We start from the raw sequence: 19,775 nt of genomic DNA, 5'->3' as shown, positions 1-19,775 counted from the left end.
GCAGAGAATATAGTCCAAGCCTCCCACAGGAAAAATGTTTGCACTCAACTCCTTCGGACAATTGGCCCAGCCCTTTGCTTTTCAGATGATGCTACACACAGCAGGAGTGGAGGTTCAGTTTCATGGCTCTGGTGGAGGAGGCCCAGACCAGCAGAGTGCTGAGTGTGCCAATCCAAGGACAGCCCTCTTTGTGCCAGCAGCCCCGATTCTTTCTTCTGAGCAGTAAAGACCATCCTTTTCTCCTTGCCTAATCTCAGAAGTGGACAAAAGCCTGGGATGAGGGGTTCACGTGCACTCTGTGGGGACCCCTGAGGCATTTGTCCTCCCTGGATCCCTTTCCTGCCCTTTCCCATGGAGGACAGAGTCCTAGGTACCACACGCAACACAAGACACCTGAGTCATGAATCTGAAGTTGATTTTGATTGAAACAGATTCTGATTGAAACTGATTCTGAGTTTGAAGGTATTCCTCCCCCACCTCCCACCCTCTACTTCCAAACTGTCTTAACACTGACTCTGTAGTCCTTTCCTGCTACAACTTTCTTTTTGTTGTTGTTTCTGTTTGAGGGCCACACACAGAGGTGCTCAGGGCTCACTCTTGGTTCTGCACTCAGGTATCATTCTTGGTGGGACTTAAGAGACACAAAGGGGTGTTGGGAATCAAACCCTGGTTGGCCACATAAAAGGCAAGTGACTTACCCACTATCTCTCTGCTCATGACCCTCTGTCAGGTATTGCTAAAGAAGGCAGAATCCACCCTGATCCAGCTGTCAGAAGACCTGCTTCCTGGTCTCCTGCTCGCTTTGAAACAAGCTGGGTTCCTCTAAATAAGCCATTCCTTTTCACTGCAATAATTCAGCTGAAAAGGGGAGAGGTTTCTCTGTGACCTACACAGCCACAGCACACATGATGGCTTAGTCAAGGAACAGAGGTGAGGTCATCAGGCATAGGTTTCAGGGGCAAGAAAACAATTTTGATTAGCAAGTACATGCTTGTAAGGCAGCTTTACTCTAAGCCAGGCTCTTGGCCTAAGACTTCTGAAAGAACAGGAGGAAAGCTGCCACTTCTCTACCTCCAACAACAGGTGAGGCAGATCTAGCCTGCGACTACACAAGATCCGTGAAATCAGAGGGCCTGGCACTGGTACATGACTGGACAGACACAGAATTGCTTTGAGGATGAACTGAATTGGCTGCGATGATCTAGCCCATGAATGATGCTGCAAATCTCCAAAGGGCTCCCCACCCCTGATTCACAGAAGGAGTAAGTGGGCAGCTACCCTACTTTCCCCAAAGCGAGTTTGGGGCCTTTGCTTTGTGGACTGACATCAGGGATATGGAGGAAGATGGTCTGGCCTTTTCCCTTTTTCCATCTGCTGTAACGTTCACATGGGCACTGCCTTCTCTTCTTGGTCCCTGTCATCACTCAAACCCCATCTCTCAAGCAAACACACAGAACAGGAAGGACCCTTGGAAAGGCTGTACATGTCCTCTTCAGAGATCCAGGGGGACCTGTTGGGGGACAGCAGGCAACTGCCTGGGAAGATGTCACATGCTCTAGTTCTCCAGGGGCCAGCCTTGATTCTCACAGAGAAGACCATTGTGAACACTGGCGTTCCTTATGGACGGCTGACAGTACTCCATGCAGACACAGAGTCACATGCATGTCCACATAAAAGTGACAACAGACACCTTCTATTTTATTTCTGCTCCCAGGAGGGCCCTGGATGTGAACACAGGTGTGCCTTTGACCATCAGTGTGTGTATCCAAGTTCACAGAAGTTGCTTACAGAACAGCCACCCCGATAAGAAGAAATGAAGGCAGGAACGATTAAAATCTGCTTACTGGAGGATCACAGCCAAAAGAAGGCTTTCAGATCTGCAAAAATGGCTTGGATCTTAGGAGAGAGAATGCTTAATCTCTGTAAAACTTGGTTTCTTCATCCGTAAAACTGGGAAGGGGAAAAAATGGGACTGATTTAGCTCACAAGATGGTTTCCTAAAAACCAATTCAATAAGAAGTGAAAACAAGTTTTAAATAGAAAGCTTTAAATAAGAAAGCACCAAGTGTCCCACAGCTAATCTAACGGAAGCAGAGTGTTGCAAGATCACAACAGGACTTTAGAAATCTCCAATGTGGGCAAAAGGATGCAAAAATGAAAAAGAAGATTCTAACATTATTTGTTGCTGCGCAGATATGGCTATCCTTGTGTTTAAATCCGCGGATGTATTCCTGTGTCTCAAAAGGCAGGTAGTTGAATGTCAAAGAGTACACTATATTTAAAGCTAAAATTCCACAGTGTAAGTCCCAAATCCATTCTTTCTAGCAGCTTGCCTTGGAAAAAATCATGTCCAAAATTATATAGCTCCTATACCTTCTATCCCCAGGATTGCTTGCATAGAATTTATTTTTTTCTCACTGTCTTACTCTCCCTTCCTTTTCTCCATTTCCTCCTTTTCTTTTTCTACCCCTTTCCATTATTTCATTAACCACTGTCTTTTCCACCTGACTTTTTTCTGCCCACAAGCCAGTTGTGAGTTATATTTCTAGACTTACTGATTATTGAATCACTAAAATTGCCTTTTTTGTGTGACAATCTCTCCTGGGTCTGCGTGGAGTCTTCTAAATATCCTCAAATAAATTTGCTTCATGATTCTCTCATGATTTCCATTTGTTCTAGAAAAATCCACCATTCCTACTCCCTCTCTAAGTGTTTCCTCTTTAGTGAGGCAGTATGGTGATGATGACAAATTTATAATTCTGTCCCTCGTGAATTTGACAAGTTCTATCTCCTCCTAGAGTTTCAATTTTCTCATTTATAAGATGGGGGAGGGGGAGGAGGCAGGTAAACTATCTCTCTTAAAAGTGAGAATGATGCAAATTATGATTCAAATAAACCATATGGCATCATCCCTGCTTAAATGGTAAGAATTTAATGTAAAGCAATTTTATTTTGTTCAAACTAAAAATCAGTTTTATGTATTAATGACTCAGGAGCTAAAATTCATAATGGTATTCAGGGAGAAAGTCTTGGTAGAAAACACAGCTCAACAAAATAGCTGAAAGGAGAAGAATATTGCTCAATATTGAAAACAAAGCATCTGCTCTGGGCCAGGGCCTAGCACACTCATGATGCACATAATCAGAACAAGTGGGTACCACTAAGCTACCACAGAAGATGAGGCAGTAGAGACAAAACCTGCAAGACCTACTGTCCAAGATCATCACAGTAAGTGTGATCAAGTAGTAAGTGCTTGATCCAGAATTCTAACCCAGCCCATCTAGTTCCTGGGCTGGGAGGTGAAGCAGCTTTCAAAGTCATGTTCCTCCAAGAAAGATGGTGTCTTTGAAATCAGTCAGTGTGATGCTAGTAATCTTTTACCAGTACTGTCCTGCTCGTGATTTCCTTTGGAAATTAAACGTATCAGTTGTGGGATGGCATGGGGCTTTCGCATTATATCCCAAGTCCATCTCTACTCCAGGAAAGAGAGCAACATAGGCCAAGCTGGAACTTGCTGGTAGGCTCCTTATGGCACCAACTAGCCAGTTCATAAACATGAACAGCTTTGCCTCCACCTTTATCCTTTCTACATGTCACTCTGTCAGGCACATGGTAATCCAGTGCACCCATTTTCTCTATATTTCAAAGCCAAAAAAATATCCCAAATGTTGAACTTGCATACTATAGATAGTGATTAATAAGACGTTCCACAAGCCTCCAATCAAATGCTTCACCACCACTGACCTTGAACAAGGCAGAGGAACGGGAAAATTTACTCTACCTTTTGTCAGGCCCTGGACAAGGTTCTGTCCCTCTGCCAGGATTACTAAAATTGTCACTACAAAACTAAATGACCTGGGTTGATTCATTGCTTAGTTGAAGATATTCATGAGTTATTTTAGCTTGTTTTACAATGAAAGAAACCACAGCTCAGAATCGTAGGCTGTATTTCCCAAAGTTCACTGAGTTTCTAAATCAGTACGTCAGTATCAAAACTAGACCAATATGACTCAGGAGAAATCCATTTCAGGAGAACTGGACCAATTCCTAAGCTAGATTATTCTTTCCACCATGATATTCCCTCCACTGGAAGGTAGGGTATCTGGAAAGAGCCTGCACAGAGGACTTGGGAATCACAACTCCCAAGAATGACTTTGAACAAATGGTTCATCCTTGAGTATCAAGATTCCAGATCTAATTTCTACCTTCCTATCTTCCTAGTCATGAAGCACTCACTGCCATTGTTACTCAGTGTCAATGCCAACAGTGGACACTAGGAAGAGAGGGCAAGAAGGAGAGTGCACTGTGTTGAAAACACAGTGGCTGAGTTGACCATCTGGCTGGAGTGGTAAAAGAGAAGGTTGGCTGGTCCTTCACCTTAAAGCCATCCATGCCCAGAAAGCAGCATGGATAAATAGGGTCTCTTCTCTGGAGATCCCTGCTGGGTCCCTGTCTTCATTCCTTTGGTGTGTGTGTGTGTGTGTGTGTGTGTGTGTGTGTGTGTGTTGTGTATGTGTATTGTGGGGGGAGGGGGGTATGAATACATTGTCTTCCACATGCAACTGTCAAAAATCCAACCACAGGAAAACTCCACCTGACAATATCCCATCTCTGCTTTGATTCTATTTGTAGAGGAAATTAATTCTGGGGGGCACAGAGAAGCTGTGGTACTGCTGACTGCAGCTTGGGGTTTCAAAACCTTCACTACTGAGGGATGCCCCTTCCCTCCATGCTGTTTAATCAATGAATCAACAAATAGTCTCTGCGCCAGGCTTCCCCGGGGTCTGCGGGGCACTTCAGATGTGCCTCTCAGACCCAACAGCAGGAGGAAGGAAAACAGAGTTTTTTGGACTACCCTGAAAGTTTCCATTTATAAAACTGAAGCTAACATAAAAGAACATGGGACTCCTGTCTGCCTCTTCTCTCTCTTACCTGAACCTTCATGTTCACAAAGGAAAAGAAAATGCTCCATGACTGAGAGAATACAGGAGTGCTAGAAGGAAGGAAGGGAAGAGAGGGAATGTGGGAGAGTGAGGAAAGGGAAGAAAGGAAAAAAGGAAAAGAGAAGGCAGGAACGGAGAGAGGGAATGAGGGCAGACAGCCAGACACTTAGATTCAGGCCGGTCAAAGAACAGAGTGAACATGTACACAATCCTCAGAAGAAACGTCTCTTTAGTGGAGTGTGACTTCAGTGTTTGCCACCCTGTCGATTATTACTGCCCTTTCCTCATGTGATCACCTTTGAGAACAACCAGTCACCACCAGCTTCTAGCTTTCAGGAAGCTGGAACATCAATGTCACTATGACTGCCTGGAATATTTAAGGACTCTCCCTTCTAAAATAGGGTTGCAGGCAGAATAGGCACGTTGCCTTGATGCCCAGAACATCCAAAATCCTAGATGTGGAAGTGTTCATAAATAATCCGCAGGAACAGAAAAATTACTAAGATCCTACCTCCAGCTTTCAACTGTTCTTTCGACGTGACACTGTGCTCCAAGGGGATTCACATCTCCCAAGTGATGACAAATGCATGCACTGTGCAACTGTCACTAGAATAGGACTGTCTCAGCAGGAAGGTATCCCCTTCAGATCTGATACTTTGGACAAGAGTCTATGCCATCAGCTTGTTCTCCTCTGGCAAGCCCAGGAATGAAACCAGCAAGAATTGGTTGAGATCTGACCATGAGCCAGACACTGTGGGAAATATCATGATCCTAGAATTATCTTACTTGGACCCTTCGCTTGCCCATCGAGATGCATGACTGACCTCAATCTATAGAAAAGAATCTGGTGACCAAAAAAATTCACCTTGACCCAAATCTTGAGCATAACTAGACTCTGACCTCTGTCAGAAATTCCAAAGATGGTGCTTCTCAATTCCTGGAGTCGAATCTTCATTCCTCCTCCTCTTAGACTTGGAGAATCTTTACCAGGAGAAGAACACCATATTTAGTTAGATTTGGGGGACACAGCCAGCCGGGTACTAGAGGTGACACAATTCTGGTGGTATTCGGGGGTCCATGCAGTGCTAGGCTAGAATCCAGTACTCCCACAGAGCTGACTTAGTCCATTGAGTCAGTATTCCAGCCCAAAAACAATGGAATTTTAATTATGATTTACCACCTAAAAACCATCCTGGGACTAAGTTAGAGGTTCCCACACTTATTTGGCTAACAACCAACCCCTTTAAAACAAACAAACAAACAAACAAACCCTCTGCACCTCCCTGGAAATCTACCTTAAACTGAACAAAGAAAGCAGTACCCAGTGACACAAGAGGCCACTACTGCCCACCAGAGGCTACTACTGCCCACCAGTGGGTGCAATCTATCTGTAGGAAGCACTGGACTACTAGGTGTTCTCATAGCTGTTTTGAATTGCTCCCAGTCTCCCCAGGATGAATGTCTCCAGTTTCCTTGAAATAGGAGCACCACCTGAACGCAGACTAATTCAAAATAAAGCATCTGCTAGATCAAAAACTCTTAGGGATAGATGAGGGCACTGACACTCTTACTTCCTCCAGCCCGCCCCTCTGAGTGAACCTCCTGGCCCAACTGGTTCTCCTGTGCCTCCAGGCAGCCCTAGAAAAACAAACACAGGGGACTCTGCTCAACAGGAGGACCTTCTCCAACAGCAAGCAGCACCTATTCAGAAGTGCCCAAGGTGCTCATTGTCCCGGTGTGATCTGCTGTACTACAGCACCCGCATGTTGGAAGTGAGGTTTGGGATGAGTTCAGGACAACTGAACTTAGAGACACAACACATTCGAATACCATCATCCTTGTCTTAAGGTGCCTTAGTTTTCTGCGATAGAGATGCCAGATCCCTTCATCCTTATACCCAAGGCTCGCACGAGGCCCACCCTCCCGACCTGAGTTCAGTATTCTTCCTTTCCCCCAACCTGACAAGTTTCAACATATTTTGTCTCTGATTAAGCAGAGCTGGTATCTATATGCCTGATATCAGGCAAGGTTGAAACCTTCCCACAGGCCCAACATGGTAAGTATTTCTTGGCCAAAGGCACGTTTATGAGAACAATCACTTTTCCGGCCAGGAAACACCTCATCCAGCACCAAGCAGACAGTTCTGGGAGACCCTGGCCAACTCATAGGTGAATGGACTCCTGGGAGTGGCTCAGCCAGGCTCTCCAGAAAACCCACAAGGACAGGAGCCCAAAGAAGGAAAGCAAGTCAAAAGCTCCAGAAACATGGCCAGAGCCTTAGGAAGGGAGAGCAAAGACAACTGGTCGGGGTAGTGCAAAGGAACCGAATGACCTGCTCTGTGGAGGTCATCCCTGGAGGACATCCAGTGCCCAGCAAACATTACTGTGTGAAGGCAGCCTAGTGAGTGCCACACAGATGTCCAGCCTGCTCCTCACTCACGGGTACTTACCCATGGAAAGGCGTGGGTCACCACGCGGGCGCCAGTCTTACCCAGCTTGGCCACCTCCAGGCAAACAGGCCAGGCCCCGCCAAGTTCATGGAGAAACCTACTTGGATGGGTGGGCAATAGGTGAGCCAGGGTACGGGGGAGAAAAAAAAAGGCTTCCCCTTTAAAACGGAGCAGAAGCTGACACCACGTCACGTGACCTTTTACCGTAATTTCTATTAAAATCATTTCATGTCTGGTTGCCTCTGTGCTCCTGGCTCATTTGTATTGTTTACAACAAGTCAGCGCACCGGCAGTTAGTGGTGGCCGAATCCATGGTTACCCGTTTTTACATTCACTAGTTAAATGGAATGCAGCTTGGCTGTGGGTTTCAGGGAGCCAGCTCTTAAGAAACCACAATCCAGCTATCAATCAGGATAATCTGAGAGAAATTAATCTTATAAGCATAAGTATTGGTGAATATTAAAAATTGATAGGAAGGGGGGTCCGGGCTTTTGATTGGTCGAATTCACCAAAGTGGGCGAGCTGAGACTCAGCTTTAGAGACTCCAAGAATTCAGTCTGTGGTTCTCTCTGACAGCACTTCAAAGTGTGCATTGAAAGAGCCATGGGGGAAGCACACGCTGCTCCCCCAACCCCCCCACCCTGCCAAGTTCCTGCCTTCCCTCCCCAAATTTGAGGAGCATTTAATTCACCTGCACATTGGCCGAGGGGAGAGTGTCTAACTCTGCAATTCCAGCAAAGTAACTTAAACAGATACATACAAGACAGCCAGACACCTAATCCACAGCACCAGGGAGGATTCAATTAAGACAAAAACCTCAGTGGAATGCTCTTTAAGAGTCAATTAAAAACTGCAACTAATATGTATTACTGAGACTCAGAATCCTACTCCCTACCCAAGACTGTTATGACACTCCTTCTCTCAGCAGACGCCCCCCCCACCCGCCAGCTGCCCTCCCCGAAGTGAACTTGTTTCTCAAGATGGACAATGACCCACCAGGATTATTCCTAACCCACATGGAGAAGTTTTCCAGCATGCCACTCAGCGTCCTGGCCTCCCAAGTCCCATCTACATGCTCAAAGAGAACAGCAAATAGTTAAAGCTAACAGATTACAACCCCATCTACTGCAAAGTCACTGTATCCGAAGCTTGAATTGATTTGCTTCCTCTGAACGAATTGAAAATGAAGGTAACAGAACGTCGGAAAAATCCCTCCTGCCCTGCTCCTAGACTGCTGTATTATGGCTCTGCCCTGAGGATCGCTGCCTAGATGATACATACCAGCACGTCCTGGGTCCTTCCAAGACTTTGGTGCAGTTTCAAGGACAAATGTCTTAAGGAAGCCTCGGCTCTGTGCAGCAGGCAGCCAGGCTTGGCTCTGTCGGCAGGAGCTCGGTGCCGAAGCTGAGCCGCAGAGGGAAACTTCCTGCGTGGACAGGAGCTCGTGGAAAGTCTCGGGGTTAAAAAGGCTGCTCTGTCTGTCGGGTGGATTGGCTCGCCGGTGGAGACACAGTACCAGCTGATCTCTTTGCAGCCCTGCAGAAAGGAACCTCTCCTGAAAACCAACGGCATCGCATTTCAGCGGAGCCTGTGCCAAGTGCTGGAGAGCAAAGCAACCTTTGACAACTTCACACAATTTGCCCTCCCCAGGCAGCCTGGCCACAGGTCAGGGGAGGGGCGTGCAGTGTCTCCCCACCCACCTGGCTACTCCCAGCCCGCAGATGTGTGGGGTGAGCTCAGCTTCAGAACAGTTCCCCTGCCAGACTCGGACCCCCGTGGAAGGGAGGCCCTGGCCGCGGCTGACAGTGAGTCTCTGCTGCACTGACCTGCCATGGACAGTCTTCCCAGAGTCCAAAATTAAATAAATAAATAAAAGAATCCCATGACGAAAAGATGTTTCCTGCTGCTTCTTACAGAAATGGTCAGATGCCTCCTTGTGTTGGTAGCCCTGATTAGGGTGGGTGTAGTTGAGACACTGCCTCCCAGTTCACATTGGACCAGGACTGGGCAGCTCACTCTGGATTCTGCTTGACCTGTCATAGGCTGCAGCTGGGGGGATACTTTGGTATTATAAATAAACCAGGGGGACAACCGTCATTCTCCCCAGGAGTTCCTCCTCCTATGAAATGGTCAACAAGGGTAGAGGGCAAGCAGGCAATGTAGAACCTAAAAGGCAGCTCATCACAGAGATCCCTGAGTGGAAATTTTAGAAAGTTCTAGACAGAGGTACTGGTGGGGGCTGCTGAGCCAATGGAATCCCAGCTCCTGGATAACCCCTCATGGTCCACCTCTCATTCTGCCCCAGGGTGCAGCCACAGAGCCACGAGGCCAGGTTAGTGCCTCTCAGGAGGTCTTTTCCCCCAACCCTCGTGTACTTTTTCACAGGGCAGAGAAGTGAGAAGCAACAGGTGAGGCAAAGATGACCTGGAGGTATGAGGAGCCACAGGGAAGGGCTGTCCCATATGTCCGTGAGCCACCACCTAGTCAATCCTCCACAGCCTTCACGTTTTCTTCTGTCCACACTCTGGTTCTCAAATGTAAAAATGGCCTGACCCTCCCTAATGCCACAGACCCCTCCCACAGTCTCACTGCAGGAGGACGGAAGTGGCTTGGATCTTGGAACTTCTGTTTTCTCGTAGGCACAAGGAGTGCGCCCTCTTCCCCAGAAAGGCTGACAGGACTTAGAGCTCAGAGTAGCGCTTAGAGCTACATTCAGGACAGGCCTCAGCCTCAGGCCTCAAGTCTGCGGAGACCTGAACCCCACTCCACAGACCCTGCATGGTCCTTTACTCCCTCCCCCCACTCCCCGGTCAAGAGCACAGAAAGAGGTTCAAACATTTGGTCTCTCCAGGCCTTCGGAACCTGAGAGGAACAGTCAGGCCCTCGTGGAATAGGGGAATGATCTGCTTCAGAGGTCAGGGTCTTCACTGGGCTCCAGCAAAGATCTCTGTGGAAATTTGGCATGGGGTATTCTATTTTACATGTGGAAATTTGGCATGGGGTATTCTATTTTACATAAGGTGCTACTGTTACTTAAACAGATCTGCACACATGTATTTGTATGTATGTGTGTGTGCATGTGCTTATATGTGTGTGGGTATGTTTGATCTTTCTACACAGGGTAGATTAGAACCCTAAAGCGAGAGAGTATGTCTCAAAATTACTTTCTGTTTTCTGGTAGATCTCTAGCATTGTGCTCACCAGACAACACATTTCATGACTTCACCTACATTGAAAAGGAATTCAGGTGGGGGGGGCACAGTGGGTAAGGCGTTTGCCTTGCACATGGCCAACCCGGGTTCGATTCCCAGCATCCCATATGGTCCCCTGAGCACCCCCAAGAGTAATTTCTGAGCGCAAAGCCAGGAGTAACCCCTGTGCATCGCTGGGTGTGACCCAAAAGGAAAAAAGAAACTCAAGCAGAGTCCATTTTGCTTCTGCTGATCATTTTCAGAGGAAGTAAAAATTCAACAAATAATGGCTTTTTGTGGCTTTTCAGTGTTCATGCTCTCTCTGCCTTCAATGACTTCCAAATAATTAAAAAAGTGTCAAAGGTGACTATTTTTTTAACATGAGCTCGTAATTAAGCCACCCAAGATGATCTTCCATTGTTTGGCATATATGCTGTGCATTTTGGTAAGAGTGATTAAATATTTACTTTTCAGTTCAGACTTGACCCCCAAGGACCCTCCGGATTTCTCGGTCTGCCAGAATTCCAAGGCTTAACAGGGTAGAATTCTGTCAAACATAGTTTTGTTCATCAGAGTACACAGCCAATCTTAGGTAGAATCCAAGCAGACTTGGGGTCTGCTTCTTACAAATACATCATTCATATAGAAACAGCCCAAATTTATTAAACTTTTCTTCATCTTTTACTTCATTTTAAAATTTAAAACATAGACCATTTCTATGGGGGGGGGGGGGAATTGGCTAGACTTTATCAGTGAATCATATATAAATATAAAAACATTCTTGAAAGAGATCTACATAATATCTAGAAGTTGGAGTCCAACCAATGTATTACTTTAGTTAGTTCTGTTATATCCTGGAAATCTTTTCTTAATGAAATTTATATCATAATTTATAAGTATTTGCTGCCAAACAAGGGATCTTTCAACCTTAACAAAAGTCCAAGAAAATTAGATATTACTTTCGCCCTTAATAAAATTACAGGTGAAAGTAATATAATGACAGGTAATATTTGGGACATTGAAAACCATGACTGAGTGTTTCTAAAGCCATCATGTGCTTATTTGGACAAGCTGTGGCCATCTGTAAGGAAAAGTATGTCCTCATACTGACATCGTGCAAACATCAGAATGCACACTCTGACCAGCATCAGCCACATTCAGCTGGCCAGTTCAGTACGACTTCCTACTTCCTCCCCAAATCATGGAATAGCAAATCACCAAGCACAATTTTGAGAACACAGTGGCAAAGAATCATCACTACCCAAGACCGTTGAGGGCAAAGCAGACTGGTATCAGCCCTGGGGAAGGTCGGGCCTGGTCAGGCTAAAAAATGACCAGAGTAAAGAGTCTAGATTTGTTTTTAAGATCCTGAGACTCACTCAATTCTTACAAGCACCTTAAAAACAGGTGTTTTCACCATCCACATGTTCACAAATAAGAACAATGTCTAGACTATCATCATTTCACAAGATCCCATGAGCAAGAAATAAACTGGTGAAAATGCAAATGGAATCATGCTCTCTCCTAGTTTCAAAGCAAATCCAGAGGAACCCCACATCACAGCCTCCCCTTCCCTCTCCTCTTTTCGGTTTCACATCACAAAGCTCAGCCCAATTAAAGAATGGACTATCTTACACCCACAGTCTCATGTCCACACAGCGGCCTCAAGCTCACACACACGCTCTCACATACTCATGCCTTTTTCTTCAGTGGCTTTTTAATCTTTTCCTCCCACAACCCGCTCAGCGATTTCAGGGAGTAGTTTCTCTCCATTTTCCCTCATGCTCCCACTTCTCAGCGAACTGTAGTGTCAGAACCCAAATCTGATCAGAGAGGATAAAGCCAGAAGCACTACTACTGCCCACTCTCCTAAGACAAGGGAAAGCCTCATACATTGCAATAAACTTCTACAACTCCTGAAGGTTTCTAAAAATCCCTTCCAGTTCTTTGAAATTGTTTGGATCTGTCATTTTAACTTCTGCTGACACATACATTCTCTTTGGCATTGAAGCTCCTCCGGGAACTAGGTGCATGATAAACTATCACCCCTTTTATAAAATGGTCATTGTGTTATGCTTATTACTAGGATCATAATGGAAGTGGTTTTTCACATTATTTTCTACCCCCAATCTATTTCACTCCAATAATTAACATAGACTTTTATGGTCTAGCCTAGGAAAGTCATCAGCCTTTAAGATTGTTTTTTGCAAAGAGAAAAGTATTTTGAATATCTAATAACTGATGTACAAATGAAAGAATGTATTGTAAACTTGGATGTTTGTTTCTCATGAGGCATCTGTTTCAAACCACTGAGCCCAAACTCATTTACTATTTGACAAACTAATATTTCTATTGATGGTATGAGGCCAAACTTAAATAATTAGTTTGTAGAATAGAAATAAACAGAAGCAGAATTAATTGGTTGACTCACTCTTAAGTGATCACTTAATTCCCCATCACAGAAGGAGAGGAAGCTGGAGACCATCTAGTCAAACACCTTCTTTGGCTTAGGAAATTAAAAAACAAGGCTCTGATGTTTGCAGTCCATAGGTTAGTAAACTGCTTAACTCTGAAGGTGACAAAGCCAAAGGGTTCAACAAGTATTATGTTTTATTTCTGCAACCTTTAGAAAATAAATAGTAACACTAAGAACAGTAATTTTCAATGACCAAATTAAACAACCAACTTGGGATTTCGTTCCCACACACAGTAACTTGGGAATATACACAGCCTCTGTTTACAACCTATTTCCTATGGGTAGCACAGCCCTAAAACCGCAGTTTCTAAGAGAGATAACTCACATATTTCCTGATTTATGTTTGAAAATATATAGGGCGTGAATGTTTTCTCTAACCTTCTGTTTTCTTCAAGAATACTGGTAGACAGAAGGAAGAGCCCAAAAATCATTTTTTGGCTCCTATAATAAAAAGATGTGATAAGCAATTATACATCTTCCACCATCACAAAAAAAAAAGTCACCAGATTTTTCCCCATTCATAGAGGAAAGAAGAGAAAGAGAAGTAAAGGGATGGAAGAAATTCTGGTGAAAGAATCTTTTTTCATAAAAATGTTTACTCTGTGAAAACTGATTGCCCGTTGAATAAGAAAATACAGTAAATATTCTTCCAAAGAACAGCTTATGGATAATATATGGTTATAACCTGTAACGCACCATACAAATGTTACCTATTCTCATTGTTAGTATTTAACATATATGGAAATTTGCTTCACAATCTATAATTGTGTTAATAAAACCAGGTATTTGTGAATATAAATTATATTGGCCATAAAATCAGCCTTATTAATCTAATATATCTTCGGGTGAGAAAAAATGTAAATGCGGCACTCTGGGAACACAGATATCTTAAAAATATGGTTGGTTTCACCTGCTACATAACTATCTATTAGAACAGAAACACCAAAGTTTTGTTCTTCTTCAGAAGAAGTTGGCATCCTGAATTTGAGTCATTAGAACAATAAAAATAACTGTCAGGCAGACTTATGGATCAAGTAAAAAAATTATTTGTAGAAAGGAAGTAAAATAAGAATGTTTGTTTATTAGCATTATTTGTAGAGTTCCATTCAGGGAACTACTAAAAAAATAAATTTTAGCATATGTATAATCAGACACAGCCATAAATACCCCCAAAGTACAAATAACAGTTGTTGAAAATGCCTTCATTTTGTCACAGATAATCAAAAAAAAACATTCAGCCTCTTTGATGATAATTGTGATCACTGTCTTGGTTCAGCCAACTGAGTGCTCTTCATAACAGCAACAGAAAAAAAAGGCCTGACTTCAAGCTCCCAAGGTCTGTCCTCAGCACTTAGGGGATTCTCCAGCATCAGGCCATGAATACCTTTGTCCATCCCCATGAGGAAGGAACTGGGCATGAGGATTTACACCCAGTTCAGTGGTGGGGCTGGGGAGTGGCTGCAGCAGGCAAACTATGGTGACTTTCCCAACTAAGATTCAAATCAAAGAGAAGTTCCGTGAATGGCAGCTAATCTCCAAGAAGAAAGTTTCCTGCCTCTGTGATCACGAAATATAAAGTCTTTGTATTGTTACAGTGTGCATTTCTGGAATTCTTATTAAAAGATTTGCAAAGATTTGTCCGGTGACTTGAATCAGAAGCTCCGAAACTATAAGTGTGTGTCTCTGCATTCTGGTGCCAAGGACTGCAGGGCTTTCTACAACCAGCTCCTCAGGGGGCAAAGGCCTTCCAGGCTCTGCTCCCCCCCCCCACCCTCTCGCCCCCCCCCCCCCCCCCCCCCCCCCCCCCCCCCCGTGCCTTTGCTCCATTACAAAGTACAACCCGAATTAGGTTCACTATAGTGAAACATCCTTCACCTCTCCCATGACAGCCCACTCCCGTCTCCTAACCTCCAAGGGTGGGAGCACCTGGAACTTATTCATAATTCCCTGTCCTGATTCCTAGCACACTGGCAAGACTAACCTCAAAACTGAATTGCAAAGCCGTATTCTTTCACAGCTTAAAAAAAAAACCGACAAGGAACTGATGGGAGAAATTGTCTTTGTTTGCACAAGAGCCCCCAGCATACTATTTTCACTTTATAAAGAGATTTTTAAATGAATAAAAGATCACAATGTTACGAAACTTAGTAATCATGACTTCAAAACGACAGATGCTATTGTTCATGGAGAAGTCTGCAGTTGGTTTTCTCATACCAGTGGTTCAATTGAAAGATTCACCAGGGGCTCCCTGGAGAAAACAGAGGAACTGCATTTACATGGAGATGGAGCATTTCCAAATGCATGGTACCTAGAAGGCAGATACTGTCAAGGCTCCTTCGTGAGAATAACTCGCATTGTATTAGGTATATTTTGATTTGATAGCCATCTACATTTCACAGGGTTCTGTCTGTTTTCATCACATCCTTTCTCCTCTGTTTGTTCATTGTAATATGGGCCTGAGTAGTTAAAATTAAACCTTCCTCCATAGCAAAGTCCTCAAACAAGCAATGAGCAATTACTACTGTACACATCACTTCTGATGGGTGCAGAAAAAGACCACAGAAATGTTAAATAATTGAAAAGTATAATGACTTAATAGAGTAGCAAGCTTAGTTTACAATGCAGCCAATTTGAAGCCATAAAAATACTGTGTAAAATTTTTATTTTGTGGTTGACCATTCCCTATCTGATCTATTATTCAAAGGTATCTCAAGAATGTTTTTCTTCATTAATGCGGCTTTTGGCATTTCCCTCAAAATCCATCTATTCCTGCAGTTTTCCAACAACTTTGGAAGACATAAAGAAATTCTTCAATCCCATCATAAGCATCTGTTGCTAAAATAGTGAGGTCTTCAATGTCCAATTGAAAGCTATTTCATATGTCCATTTGCAAAGCAAACTTTTAACTTTTTCAGAAATGTTTTGCATTGAACAGTCAAGCAACAAACCCCCTCCCCATGTTTCTTCTTTAGAAAAAAAAACTACTTGTATCCAACACTTCTGTAAATTAAAGGAGAACCTCACTCATAATCCTGTTTGGGATGACACTTGAATCAAAGATTTATACGTATTATTTGAAAGAGTCATTGAAGCACCAGCGAAGATTTCACTGTGTGTGTTTAGCTAAAGCACATGGCTTGTCTATGAAGGAGCAATATAACAAAAGACAACTGAGGATCCATTTCAAGCATCTGCCCATTCCCTCTGGCGCGCTCTTGCTAAATTCTAGCTGCCCCAAAGTTGCCTGCAAACAAAGCTGCTGAGAGTAGCTTCAGATGCTTTCTCTGCTTCATCCCCATCTCTCCCACTGTCTGCACATGGAGACCTCTAAAAGCAAAGACACACGCCCCCTTCTCAAGCTCATTCTGGTTCCCAACACAAAATACAAAACGAGCAACTTCATAGGTGTTCATTATTGAAATCCGACCATGGCAGTTAGTGCTGTTCCCCTGGCTTGAGAATTGGCTGCTCTCCCAGCACCAGTGATTCTAAAGAAAATGGCAAAGACTCGCATGGGCAGCACCTACTCATCAAGACACCTGCTCTGCTCTGTGCCGGAGCACTGGAGGAGCATCTCTTGCTGCCCTCCTGCTTGCAGTGAGTGAGAACCAGAGGGTTCTGGGACACGGTTGCACACGGGAATCGGTGCTGCTTTGGTTTATGACATAAAATAAATGATCTCAGTCAATATCCCAGTGGACAGACAGTTCTGAGTGCCACATGACATCATTCCCAACAGACATCTGATTCTATAAGACATGACTTTCAAGAGTTAGTGAGGCAACATGAATAAAGGTAACCAAGTCAAGTCCAGCAGACAAGTGGATATCGGAAAGATCACTGAGGTCTGTGGCCTGAGAAAGAAAAATCCAGCAAAGCCCTGTTTCCATCCATTGCCTTTCTGTGCCTTCCTGCTCGCCACAGCTCTGCAACTCTGAGATGAGAAGAGTTCAAATTTCCCTCTCTTCCCCATGTCGGTACCCACAGCTCAGGCCGTACACTCATTTTGAGAGCATCAAAGGCTACTGGACAAGAAAGAATGTAAAGACCACTAACATCGGCTCTCCTCATCCTCTACCTCCAAGGCACTTCCCCCCCTCCCTTCAGCCTCCAGCTTCTGAGTTTGGGCATCTTCCAAACACACTCCCGTATTTGGTCTTGGGGCAGTCAGCGTGAAACACAAAAGAGACTTTCTCTCCAAAGCCAAACCAAGTCACTCAGCAGCTCTGAAACCCTCCAAACCTTCTGCAGGTCTCTTGAGTATTAAGCATAAGTGTTTTTGAAATGGGGGGGGGGGGCACAACCACCTCCACGCTGCAACTCTGAATTTGCATGCTGAGCGTTTCTTTCTAGGTGCTGTTTGAACATTGCCCTCTGGTTTGCCTTAGCAAAGCATCTGCTTTCTGTGTGGGATTGCATGGCCACTGGTCCTGGTGTTCCACCACAAACACAGCCAAGTGCTTCCAGAGCAAGCAAAGAAATACATACATCACATCCTCAGCCCAGCACTGAGCCAGCCAGGAGGCCCTTTCAAGGCCCTTCCGGATCATTCCAGAATTCTCATTAAGATGTTGGGGGTGGGGGGAGGTGGGGCAGGGAGAAGGTTACAGAGGGACTTCTGCCTTCCCTGTATTTCTCTAAATATCTCCCATCACTGAGCTTAGGGGAGAGAGATGGGGGAGGGAGTCCTATCCTGGCCGGGGAGGAGAGGTGCACTTCACCCACCACTGGTCCACCCTAAGGGGAACAGGAGGAGCTGGCTTGCTCTGCTCAAAGGAGCAGCTCCTTGCAACTTCTGAGGCTGCTGAGGAAGGTGAAAAGGTTGCAGAGGCTTGCAGGACTCGGGGAAGGCAGCACCCCAAGACCATGCAGGAGTTCTCCACATGACTTCTCAGCCCGGAACACAGCTGTCCCCAAGTTCTACCAACCCCCTCTCCTGGGGGCTCCTCCAGCTGCAGCCTAGCCCAGCACTAGTCCCAGCCCTCCCCAGGGGGTTGCCAGGAACCCTCAACTCTCTACTCCTGCACTTGGGCAGCAAAGGGAAGGGGAGAGATGCTTCCAGCACCGACCTCCCTGCCTTGGGAAGCTCTCTGGGTCCCTAGCACAGGACAGGAGCGCGATAGTTTGGCAGCGGTGGCCGCGCGACCACGGGTGGTGGCCAGTACTCAGGGCTGTGTGATAGAGGAGGTGGCCTCTTCTCTCTCTCTCTCTCTCTCTCTCTCTCTCTCTCTCTCTCTCTCTCTCTCTCTCTCTCTCTCTCTCTCTCTCTCTCTCCCCCCCCCCCTCCTCTCTCTCTCCCTCTCTCTCGTGGAGGGGAGGGGGAGAGCACGCGCGCTCTCCACCAGCTCTGCACCTCCAGCCCGCCCCCGGGGCCACCGCCTGGCTCCGGAAGTCGCGACGCGGGCTGAGGACCAGTTACCTGGGCCGGGTCGGGCTGCGGCCGGTCCGGGCAGGTGAGGCTTCGGGTTGTTTTTTTTTTTTTATCTTTTTTTTTTTTTAAAGCAACCGCGGCTGCCCTGGGCTCAGGGTGGGGGCGGGGTGGGGGGGCGGGGCGGGGGAGGGGCCGGGCCCGCGCCAGGGTCGGCGCCCCCGCCCCGAGCACTCACCGAGCCGGGCGGCCGCTAGCCGGAGCGCCGCGGCGCGTCCCTGAGCTCTGGGCGGCGTCGCTCCGCACTCCCGGCGACCCAGGACGTCATGCTGCCCGTGTGTTTCTCAATGACAACTTGGCCGCGGACGCGCCGGCCCGCCAGCTGCTCCTCGGGCGGCTACGCGGTATGTGCACGCTCCGCTCTGCCCGTGCTCCGCGCCCCCTCGCCTCGCGCGCTCCTTTTTGGAAAAAAAAAAAAAAGCAATGGTAGTAATAAATAAAAGGGGGGTCTCGAGTTGTTTGGGCCGGGGGTTGCTTTGATTTCTTTATTTGGGGGTGATGGTGGTTCTGTTTTGCAGGCCCGCCAGCGTCCTGCTCCGCGGCGGGCACGGTCGCCCCGGGGTGGGGGTGGGGGGCTCGGGGGCGTCCCTGCCCGGGCGCGGGGCCGGGGGAGTCCCCTGGAAATCCGGCTGCCCCCGCCGCCGCCGCGGGAAAGCGAGCATGCGTTCATCTTTTGTCTTTCATTTTACCTTCAGGGTGACATTCAGGGCCAGCGGCTCCCTCCTGCCCGGCGCCCATCCCCGCCCCGGCTGCATGCAGGGGGGCCGCGCGCCGGGCGGGGGGCGCGCGCCGGGGTGGCTGGGGGCTTCCTTCCACCCCGGACCCTGCCGCCCCCCTGCACCAGGAAGCCCCTTCCCCTCGCCCGGCCCGCCGCTACCCACCGGGCCCAGGCCGAGCGGCCGAGCATCCGCCCAGGGCCACGCGCTCATGCTGGCGGCGGACACCGGCCGGCTGGCATCGCGGGTCCCGGCTAGGCCGCGCACCGGCCCAGCCCGGCTATCTGCGTCTTGTCTTACAGGGACACTCTTAAAAGCCCTTTTCAAAACGGGGAGGGGGCGGGGAGGAGAGAGATGGGTGGGGGGTTGGGGGGGCAAATGAAAAAAAAAAGCCAAGCCCCGTATTTGTTTGAGGGGCTCTGCAAAACATCATGGAATTGGGGGGGGGGGAGCATCCTAGTACCTGAGTGGGGGAGGGGAGGCGGCTACTGAAAGGTCAGAAAGGATAGTGGGTTTTATTGGAATGCTGCTGCAGTCCAGGAAAACTTTTTTTCAAAATATAAAGAGGCTCT

At 46.6% G+C, this 19,775-nt stretch overlaps 1 protein-coding gene across 5 annotated transcripts in view; it reads right to left on the bottom strand.

The window, feature by feature from the left end:
• Positions 1–19,775, bottom strand: part of ESRRG (estrogen related receptor gamma) — a 635,624-nt gene that overhangs the window by 577,333 nt on the left and 38,516 nt on the right. Inside the window, exon 1 of one of the 5 annotated variants that reach the window (XM_056110832.1) lies at positions 18,666–18,801. The exons of 1 other annotated variant lie outside the window; for it this stretch is intronic. The gene's annotated coding sequence lies outside the window, so the exon portion shown is untranslated. Of the gene's footprint in view, positions 1–8,673; positions 9,075–18,665; positions 18,802–19,775 lie in introns of those variants that run through there. 3 more of the 5 variants (XM_056110831.1, XM_056110836.1, XM_056110834.1) reach the window with 3 other exon arrangements.

The sequence above is a fragment of the Sorex fumeus genome, unplaced genomic scaffold, assembly GCF_029834395.1.
Source record: "Sorex fumeus unplaced genomic scaffold, SorFum_2.1 ptg000010l, whole genome shotgun sequence".
NCBI classification, from domain to species: domain Eukaryota; kingdom Metazoa; phylum Chordata; class Mammalia; order Eulipotyphla; family Soricidae; genus Sorex; species Sorex fumeus.
The sequence above is the reverse complement of the archived record's forward strand: the minus strand, read 5'-3'. Positions and strand labels throughout refer to the sequence as shown.